An 11713-nucleotide genomic window follows, 5' to 3' on the forward strand; every position below is an offset into this window, starting at 1 on the left:
GCAACATTTTCTTCCTTCTGTTGTACAGTTTGTTTATGGCAGGGGACCACCAGATTGGCTTCCTTTTTTTGGAGGATAGCATCTTGGTTCTGTTTGGGATAGCACGATCCATGCACTCATGTAAGTGCTTATAAAGTGCAATTGTGTAGGGTTCAGTAGTCATAACTGTATTGTCCATCTGCATGGGAGTCATGAAGTTCACCACTTCTGTCTTAAGAAGCATGAAGTTGGCTTTGGAAAAATTTTTTATCATGGTTTCCTTAATGGGGGGTGGGGGCAGGATGTGGATATCTAGGGTAATTAGCTTATGGTCGGATCGCACCAATAAGACGTTGACTTCAGGTGTGGAACACCAGTCACTTATGTTGGTAATGACTAGATCTAGGATATTGTTGTCCCTGATGGGGGTGTGGATAAGTTGATCCAGGGCATTGGAGTTTATGAATTCCAGAATGTGTTGAGCGAATGAGTTGGTACATGAGTAGTTTTCCCAGTTAATGGTGGGGTAGTTGAAATCACCCATTATTAGGGTGTTTGGTTGAACCCTAATATTTTCCAGTACATCAAGAAAAGAGGAGTTGGAATCCTGGGGCATGGTGGGTGATCTGTAGCAAGCTACAATTTGGATTGCAGTTTTACCCAGAGTTAGTTGCACTTGGATAACCTCGGCTGCATTATGCTGAGCAACTAGCCTGGAGGTGTGGATATCCTTAATGAATATGGACACCGCCTTTGGTGTTCCGGTCCAGGTTACATGGCCAAAAAGTGTGGTATGAGTTATAGCCTGGTAGTGCAGGGGTGCTCTCCAGAGCCTTGAATCAGGTCTCAGTCACTGCACAGATATCGATATTCTCCATTTTAAGGAGTGCCTCGAGTGAGTGCATTTTGAGATTTAGACTTCTAGCATTGAGTAGCATCACCCTCAGTTTTTGCTTGCCTGTTCCTGTTATGGTGGTGAATTTGTCATTTGAACCTTGCCTAAAAAAAGGCACTATAGGGGCGGCAAGAACCTTAGCCAGTATCCAGAATCCCAGGGGTGACAGGTGCAGGCCATCTCTGGCAAAGCATCATGGTCTGTCGACCACGTCATCCCAGGCAGCAGATACTGGATCCCTTTAGAATGGCACCAGAAGCTTATCCAATTGTTGAAGTCAATCATTTTGTCCTTGTATTGCGGCATCATTCTGGGTGATGGCAGAATGTTACTCAAGGCTAGGGTCATACCTGGCTGGGCTACAAGATCGGAGAGCTCCTCCATGTCTCTTTTCATGTAGTCCAAGGTGGTACGTCTCAGGTCGTTCAAACCAACATGGACAATGACAGAGTCATATTTGTACTTGTTGTGGAGTGACCTGACAGCGTGGGTTATGTGGCGGATCCTGGCACCCGACAGGCAGCTGACAGTAACCTTCTCCTGGTTCAGCCTGGTGAGTGGGACATCAGTGTGCCTGACTATAGAGTCACCTATGACTAGTGTGTTGGGTACGTTGTTTTGCCTTATAGGCTGAGGTTGAGTGGCACACTGAGTCTGCGGGCTATGTGTCATTTGGGTTGTGTTGGAGGTTGCTTGCATTTCTGCTTTGGAGGTCTCTGTTGCTTGAGCAGATTATTATTGAGAGCCTCCACGAATGTTTTTGTGTTTCTATGTGTGGATTTTGGTGGTGTACATTTAGTGAGACTATGTGATGAATGTGGTGTGGTGCAAGTGTTTACCTTCTCCTCTTGACTGTCAAGTTCAGTCTTGGTTGGAGAGAGCTTTACCTCCAGTTTGGCTAGATAAATGCATCTCTCACAGGTTGTAGTGTTGGGTGGTAGGAGGAGAAGGTTGTCTGTGTACATGAGGCAATTTCTACATTGCCCCAAGATGCCCAGATTCATCAGACAGGAGAGAACACTGGGAGCTGACCCTTGGACATGCCTGAATAAAAAACTATTTTCCTCTAGATAAGTGAGGAAAGTGAGTACAAGAACTGTTTTCTCTAAGCAAGTGAGGAAAGTAAGTACCAAAAGTGTTTTCCTCTAGGTAATGAGGAAGGTTGAGTGCTGTAGTAATTAGTAGGTTATTTAGTGCTTACAAGTTCTGAACAAGTGCTGATCACGAATAAGCAAATTCAAGTGCTAAAACTAAGAATCTGTATCTGGACTAAACTAGTTATAGGAAAGGGGGGAAAACAAGTGCAAATGCAGGCTTTTAAATCAGAAAGTTGAGAGAGATGGAAAAACTGCCCAAATGGCCAATAACTGCAATTTTTGGGCCAGAACCACTCCTTATGTGGTAGATAGGTTACCTAGTGCTTACCACTCCCACTGATAAGGTAGAAGGCTTCCCTCCAACACAGAAAGCTTGGGGGGGGGTCAGAAGCTTACATACAGTCCTGGATACAACAAATCTGAATCTGGACTACACTAGTTGCAGGAAAGATATATATATATATATATATATATATATATATATATATATATATATATATATATATATATATATACTTATCTATATATATATATATCTATATATATATATATTTTTTTTTTATATATATACTAGGCTATCGGTCCTGGGGCCTATACAAGCCCAGCCAAAAAAGTACCCTGACTTTTGCCACCCAAGAAAATTATTTTCCTGTGCCACTGTCGAGCAGAGCCACAGAGGTGATCCCGGGGGTGAATTTCCTATTTCCCATACAATCATCAAGACTTTTCTTGAAGAGTGCTAATGAGGAGCTTTGCTTGATATAGATAGGTAGTCTGTTCCACAGTATGGGAAGTCTCTGGGATAGGAATCTATCCCTCTGGCATGTTCTGTTTATTGTGGTGACAAGGTTTAGGTCCCTAGAGCATGTAGCACGGAGGGATTGGGATTTCTTTAAGTGGAGCATGTCCAGCAGCTCTGGGTTTGACATAGCTTTGTATGTTAGGCAGAGATCACCTTTGAGTAGGCATTATGCGATGGAGTAAAGCTGGAGTTTTTTGAGACGGTCTGCGTAGGACATCTGTTTGAGGCTGGTAATCCTCTTTGTGAGGTATTTCTGTGGCCTTTCCAGTTGTTGTAGATGTCTTGTGAGGTACATACTAAAAGGGGCGTTGTACTCTATAATGGATCTAATGAGTGATGAGTAGAGGGGAACAATTACCTCTTTTTTTCTGGATGAGAAACCTTTTGTGATGAGGTGCGCCACGTAGAAGGATTTCCTGACTACTCTGGCAATGTGATTATCAAAGGAGGGACTACTGTCCACCTGTGTCCGAAGGTCTCTTATCACACTTTCAGTGTTAAGTATACTACCGCCTATGTTGTAGTTCATGGGTACAGAATTTTTACCAAAGGGGATGACAATGCACTTTTTGGCATTGAGCTTGAGGCCATGGCTTTGACACCAGGCATCTGTCTCGGGGAGGCCCTTTTGTAGGATGTCCACATCATTAGGAGTTTCGATTATGGCACCTAGTTTGCAGTCATCTGCGAACTTTGTTAGCCAAAGACCTTCTGTGTTAGCCTGTACTTTAGAGAAGTAGATACCAAACAGGAGAGGACCCAGGACTGAACCCTGTGGTACTCCACTTGTCACTGGTCTGAAGTCGGATTTGGAGTTTGCTACTTTCACAGTATGGGTTCTGTCAGTGAGCCAGTTGGCAACCCATCTTGTGACATAGGGATTTATACCTAGTTTAGTGAGTTTATTTATAATTCCAGAGTGGGGGATGGTGTTGAAAGTCTTGGCAAGATCTAGATAGGCTGTGTGAACCACCTTACCCTTGTCTACGGCTTTGGTGACTGCTTCAAAGAAGTCTATCAGGTTTAGGAGACATGATCTGCCTTTTACAAACCTGAACTGGGTGGGGTCCAGAGTTTGGAGATTACCAACGTCTTTGTTTATAAGTTCCATGATGATATGTTCCATGGCCTTGCAGATTAGGCTCGTCATGCTAATGAGGCGGTAGTTCGGGGTCTGTGATGGCTCCCCCCTTGTGGAGTGGGATAACCATCACTGTGCGCCATTCAGCAGGCACAATGCCTGAGGTGAGGCTATGATTGAACGTGGTACTTAGGTGGGGTGCCAGTTCATTCTGTAGTTCATATAGAATGCAGCCTGGGATGTTGTCTGGTCCCATGGATGCTGTGTTCTTGGCTTTGGAGAGTGTGGTTTTTACCTGTGCAGCCGTGATTACAGGAACTTTGCATTCTTCAGGTATAGAGATGGGCTCTTTAGGGGGTGAGAGGGGGGTAAAGTTAACACTGAACCTATCTGCCAGGATGTTGGCAATATCAGTTGGGTCTGTATATTTAGTGCCATTGTGCTGTAACTCAGAGCAGATCTGAGTGTTGCCATTGAGATTCTTGACATAGCTAAAGAATGCTTTGTGGTTGTCTTTAGAATCAGTGGCGATTTTGTTTTCGTAACTAGCTTTGGAGGATTTTATCAGGGATCGCAGCTTCTTACTGAGGCTGACCAGGGAGCTCCTCCACTCATGGGATTTTACTCTCTTTTGCAACATTTTCTTCCTTCTGTTGTACAGTTTGTTTATGGCAGGGGACCACCAGATTGGCTTCCTTTTTTTGGAGGATAGCATCTTGGTTCTGTTTGGGATAGCACGATCCATGCACTCATGTAAGTGCTTATAAAGTGCAATTGTGTAGGGTTCAGTAGTCATAACTGTATTGTCCATCTGCATGGGAGTCATGAAGTTCACCACTTCTGTCTTAAGAAGCATGAAGTTGGCTTTGGAAAAATTTTTTATCATGGTTTCCTTAATGGGGGTGGGGGCAGGATGTGGATATCTAGGGTAATTAGCTTATGGTCGGATCGCACCAATAAGACGTTGACTTCAGGTGTGGAACACCAGTCACTTATGTTGGTAATGACTAGATCTAGGATATTGTTGTCCCTGATGGGGGTGTGGATAAGTTGATCCAGGGCATTGGAGTTTATGAATTCCAGAATGTGTTGAGCGAATGAGTTGGTACATGAGTAGTTTTCCCAGTTAATGGTGGGGTAGTTGAAATCGCCCATTATTAGGGTGTTTGGTTGAACCCTAATATTTTCCAGTACATCAAGAAAAGAGGAGTTGGAATCCTGGGGCATGGTGGGTGATCTGTAGCAAGCTACAATTTGGATTGCAGTTTTACCCAGAGTTAGTTGCACTTGGATAACCTCGGCTGCATTATGCTGAGCAACTAGCCTGGAGGTGTGGATATCCTTAATGAATATGGACACCGCCTTTGGTGTTCCGGTCCAGGTTACATGGCCAAAAAGTGTGGTATGAGTTATAGCCTGGTAGTGCAGGGGTGCTCTCCAGAGCCTTGAATCAGGTCTCAGTCACTGCACAGATATCGATATTCTCCATTTTAAGGAGTGCCTCGAGTGAGTGCATTTTGAGATTTAGACTTCTAGCATTGAGTAGCATCACCCTCAGTTTTTGCTTGCCTGTTCCTGTTATGGTGGTGAATTTGTCATTTGAACCTTGCCTAAAAAAAGGCACTATAGGGGCGGCAAGAACCTTAGCCAGTATCCAGAATCCCAGGGGTGACAGGTGCAGGCCATCTCTGGCAAAGCATCATGGTCTGTCGACCACGTCATCCCAGGCAGCAGATACTGGATCCCTTTAGAATGGCACCAGAAGCTTATCCAATTGTTGAAGTCAATCATTTTGTCCTTGTATTGCGGCATCATTCTGGGTGATGGCAGAATGTTACTCAAGGCTAGGGTCATACCTGGCTGGGCTACAAGATCGGAGAGCTCCTCCATGTCTCTTTTCATGTAGTCCAAGGTGGTGCGTCTCAGGTCGTTCAAACCAACATGGACAATGACAGAGTCATATTTGTACTTGTTGTGGAGTGACCTGACAGCGTGGGTTATGTGGCGGATCCTGGCACCCGACAGGCAGCTGACAGTAACCTTCTCCTGGTTCAGCCTGGTGAGTGGGACATCAGTGTGCCTGACTATAGAGTCACCTATGACTAGTGTGTTGGGTACGTTGTTTTGCCTTATAGGCTGAGGTTGAGTGGCACACTGAGTCTGCGGGCTATGTGTCATTTGGGTTGTGTTGGAGGTTGCTTGCATTTCTGCTTTGGAGGTCTCTGTTGCTTGAGCAGATTATTATTGAGAGCCTCCACGAATGTTTTTGTGTTTCTATGTGTGGATTTTGGTGGTGTACATTTAGTGAGACTATGTGATGAATGTGGTGTGGTGCAAGTGTTTACCTTCTCCTCTTGACTGTCAAGTTCAGTCTTGGTTGGAGAGAGCTTTACCTCCAGTTTGGCTAGATAAATGCATCTCTCACAGGTTGTAGTGTTGGGTGGTAGGAGGAGAAGGTTGTCTGTGTACATGAGGCAATTTCTACATTGCCCCAAGATGCCCAGATTCATCAGACAGGAGAGAACACTGGGAGCTGACCCTTGGACATGCCTGAATAAAAAACTATTTTCCTCTAGATAAGTGAGGAAAGTGAGTACAAGAACTGTTTTTCTCTAAGCAAGTGAGGAAAGTAAGTACCAAAAGTGTTTTCCTCTAGGTAATGAGGAAGGTTGAGTGCTGTAGTAATTAGTAGGTTATTTAGTGCTTACAAGTTCTGAACAAGTGCTGATCACGAATAAGCAAATTCAAGTGCTAAAACTAAGAATCTGTATCTGGACTAAACTAGTTATAGGAAAGGGGGGAAAACAAGTGCAAATGCAGGCTTTTAAATCAGAAAGTTGAGAGAGATGGAAAAACTGCCCAAATGGCCAATAACTGCAATTTTTGGGCCAGAACCACTCCTTATGTGGTAGATAGGTTACCTAGTGCTTACCACTCCGGTAGAAGGCTTCCCTCCAACACAGAAAGCTTGGGGGGGGGTCAGAAGCTTACATACAGTCCTGGATACAACAAATCTGAATCTGGACTACACTAGTTGCAGGAAAGATATATATATATATATATATATATATATATATATATATATATATATATATATATATATATATATATATATATATATATATATATATATATATATATATATATATATATATATATATATATATATATATATATATATATATGTACAGAAAAGTAGCTAAAACAGCAGTAAAAATAATTCAAATGCAGTGCAAGCTAGCACACTTGAGTATGTTGCAATGTTAGACCAAACAGTTTAAAAAATGCAATTAAATTAAAAATGACTAAAAACAAGTGCAGAGGGAGTGTATTAGGTAGAATGAGGTAAAGAAATGGGACTGGCAAATGGGCCAAATGGCAAAATAAGTGAAAGTATCTTAATTTACCAGAATGTAGCATATTTCCTTTTCTTTTGCATTTTAAAGGTCGGTGTACAAACACTGCCAGAATGCATTTAAGTAGAACATTTGCTAGTTGTTGCTATGCCTTCCTCACCACATTCTAAATGTGCTGTGCCCTGCTAGTGAGTTACAACATGTGCGAAGTGCTGGCAGTGGCCAAACAGCACCAAAACTGTCCCCCTGGGCTAATGTGTTTGTGGTTCAATACCTATATTGGTCACAGGAGGATGTAGCGGATACTGGCATAATTCAAAGCATGTCATCTTCAAATGGGAAATAAGATCTTTGCAAAGACATTAGTTTGAACTGTCAGTCTTCCTAAACCCATTCATATTCCTAAGTATGGGGCTACAAGGAAATCTGATAGTGTCTTAAAGGACAGGACATTAATTATTGCCTCTACAAACAATTACTACTACCATTATGTTAAATGTAAGAATTGCCTCTCTCATCAGTTCTATGCAAAATTAAACTGTCCTTTAGGAATGTCTACAAAGCCTCTTATGTCATTGGATATCCCCTGTCTGAACCACACATCGCTGTCTGTGTGGGTTAAGCATCAGATACGAAGAGTGGAAGCAGTAGGGCGGTGGAACATTGAAGATGGCCTAAGTCTCTGTCTTTCCAAACTGCAATCACCATACCATCCACCTGCTAGTGGACACACAAAGGTTGGACAATTTGAGAAACCCAACTCCTACACATTTTAGATAACACAGTGCTGCATATATTAAAATGTATACTTTATTATGTGTGCCTGTTTACAAAAGTTTCAATTACAATACATTGGGTTTTGAATATGACTAGAACCAAGAGTGTCACTATACCACTGTTGAAAAATGAATGCACACCATTTCAACGCAGAATGCACAGAGCACGACATGTACATGATGTATAACTATATACAGTACAGCCACATTACATTTGTGAAAGAGGTGTCTGTTTCACTTTACATATAATGCTTCTTTAGTAAAAACATGCTGTGCCTCAGAAAGAAGAAACTTTTGCTAGATGCGCAATGTGGAGCATCCATTCTCTCTAGTACTGTAGAGCATACCACAGACGAAGAGTGTTCAGAGGAGACTGCGGATATTCCCAATAATCTGCCACAGTCTGTTATAAAATACTGCCTGTCCGATGACTCACTTTGATTTCTTAGTAACACAGAGCAGTGAACATGGTATTAGCATGGTTGTTGTTACTAGTTGTTCATTACTGCATTCAGTTTACTGCTTCAAGTATTTCTACATCAGATGGAGTTAAACAGCTACATGAAAACTGGGTCTCAGCATCCCAGCCTCTTGTCACCATTATCTGTTGCTCATCTTATGTGGTTCTTACTATCATATGAAAAATAATGCAGAATAGTGATAGACTGTGTTCGACAGCAAACTTACATCTGTGCAGAAATTTCACACCATCTGAACTTTTCACATAAAAGCTGCATATAAAAGATTTGTTACCCATATTTTTTTCATTTCTAGCACTCTGTTGTTTTACAGTATTTTTTTAAATTTTTTATTGGATTTTAACAATAAAACAAGCTACATACAAAATATAACAGATAACAGAACTTAAGAAAAACTATGTGCAAGGTCCATAGCACATTTCATATTTTGCAAAACCATTAATACTTTTCTAGCAAACCATTAAGCTTTCGCCACATTAAACATTAATGTGTAACATTTGACTTTCTCATATATGCAGTTTAAATTTCCACTTTGCATACAGTCTTTGCTAAGCAAATAAATTCCTTGAAAGAGACGATGTTTTTATTTTTCCAATTTATTGTAATAGTTTTCCTAGCAATTGCCAAAATGGCCCACAGGAGAGGCACTTGTGTTTTAGGAATGGAATCTGGAACTGGGGCATTGAAGTTTCATAGTGTTTTGAGGAACGTTGTATTTAGTGGTTCAATAGACAAAATCCAGTTAAACATTTGCTTGTCTTACAAACCACACTTCAGTCAAACTGATTATTTTTCGATCGAGGAAGGTCCTGTCTGAACTGTTGAACAAAAAGACAGCAACAGATAAACTTTTATGACAAAATGCTGAAAACATGCATTAAATAAGACAGCAAAGTTACGTAAAAAGGGCAAATGTCTGCAGTGTAGGGAAATCATGTTCAAAAATTCTGGCAGCTTGTTTTGGTGTCATAATCGCTTGACAGTTGCTTGCATTCCCTCAAGGCCTTCGGATGATAGCAATGATAGTTTATCCCAGAGATAAAAAGACAAGGTGTAACAACAGCAGTGAAAATCAAAATTAATACATAGCAGGTGGCCTGAAAAAATCCAAGTATGTAAATATGCAATACCATTCCATTTGCAATTTCTTGCAGATTAACCACACCCTTAAATAAATCATGCACAGTTTCTGTTTAAATGGTAAAAAAAAGGGTATAGGATACTAGTTATAGGCCATATAAATACAGCTTTTAAAGACATTTAAAAGCACTGTGAAGAAGCAGGATGCCAAGAAGAAAGGCTGAGCTCTAGAACATCTCAAGTAATTCTTTACTGTTCACCTGTTTAGTATGATATCATTGGCATTATTTGGGCGCATATGGATGTGAAACCTTAGAAAAACTTCTAGGTAGAAATAGTATGCAGAAATTTAATTGGTCTGATTTAAGACAATCTGTAATAGCACTTTAAAAAGTAAATCAAAGAGATACAAAAAAGTACACACAGAGGTAAGGCTCCAGAACTTTAAGAATTCAAATATTACAAAGAAGGGAACTGCCTCTGGGACTTACAATTAGATGAGGCCAGGTGCATAGGTCCAAGGTGCAAATGGAAAATATCCATAGGAAACGTGACAAACATATATATCAGACAAAAGAATGAAAGAAAGGAAAAGAAAGCGCTGTAGCTCCTGAAAGATATGGTAGAAAAGTAAACAACTTATGGAGAGTGTACCGTTAGAAAGGACAGCTGATGACAGATTGAAGATTCAGCAGGCCAACCAATGGTGACAAAAACAATCACGAGGCTCGGACTGATGTGTGACCATTGTTTGCACAGCACGATGGGGCCATCTTTCATGTACACAACTGAAAGAAACAAAACACTGACAGAGATAGCGCTGGGATGAAGTAAAGGGACCATTAGGAGTAGCCATAGGAAAGAGCAGAAAAGAACTAAACATATGAATAAATAACTGTTATAGTCAATCGCAAAAGGAGACATGCATAGTCACCTCAAGTGGTAGTATGTAAGAAAACAAACCATTTCATTTCTTAATGCTGTGGATGATAAAAGGAGTCTAAAATTTGAAAGCAGTCAAGCAGTGGAATCAGAAAGGATGTACAAAAGTCTATTATGGTTAGCAACATTGGCAGTTTTTGTTAATGGCCTATTAGCAGCACTAGAGGTGAAAAATAAGAATTCTGTCTATTTTTATTTATTTATTTATTTTAAGCTTTGGTAATTGAGCAGGATCCACTGGATATGAATGTCTGTCATCAGGCATGAGAAAGGAAACTTTATTATGGCTAAGTCAACAGAGCTGCTTTGTTCTTCAGTATGGAATTGGGGTTGCAGATATCATACCTTAACTTGGAGGAACAGAGTTACTTATATCTTATTGTCCTCCTCCAAAGCATTAATGCCATCCCCCAGCTCTGTGGCATAGGGGTTTAACCCTGACTATGACCTGGATGTCTCGGGTTTGAGTACCGGAGGGGTCGGGTTGGGAGTGAGAAGTGGAATCCCGCAAATTCAAATTTACCTAATGAGTTTGCTTTTCAAAAATAAAATGATTCTAGACATTATGGAGGATTGTTCCCAACACAGCAAGCTTAAATATAAAAATTCTTGGATTGCACAGCTTCAGAGTAAAGATAAATACTTTGTTTAGCAAATAAACCATGTCTCGCCATTTGTCTAATAATATACACCCCTGCTGGTAAACATCTGTTTGTAGAACAATTAAATCTAAATGTGTACTTTCATACATTTGTAGTTGGGTGAAAAGGCAACATTTGTCAGAACCCTTTTGAGGAACGGACCATAGAATGTGTAGAATGTTAAACAAATGAGAGATTAAGATGAAGTGAAAGCCGCAGTGAAGTAAGTGAGTGATATCTTTATACCATCTGAACATAAACAGAAGGTGTAGAATACAATTATACAAATACTATAATATGAAATGTCAAGCATACGGAGAGCAACTGAAGCTGTCGTATCATTAACATAGTTATGTGTACTGGCAAAAATAGCGTCTGTAAAAATAAGACAAAGACAGGTGAAATGATTAACTTTCATCAAGGCACATAAATAATTAAACTACATATGTGAAAAAAATCAAGCAGTCCAAAGATCTCAAACCGAGTGTGCAAAATGCATCAATGAAGAAAAACTCAACTTCAAAATAAAATTATACAACACCTCAGGTTGTAGGACTGTAACTTAAAAAATATTTTCACATAAGC

The sequence above is a fragment of the Protopterus annectens genome, chromosome 12.part0 (genome assembly GCF_019279795.1).
Source record: "Protopterus annectens isolate FY-2018-M chromosome 12.part0, PAN1.0, whole genome shotgun sequence".
NCBI classification, from domain to species: domain Eukaryota; kingdom Metazoa; phylum Chordata; order Ceratodontiformes; family Protopteridae; genus Protopterus; species Protopterus annectens.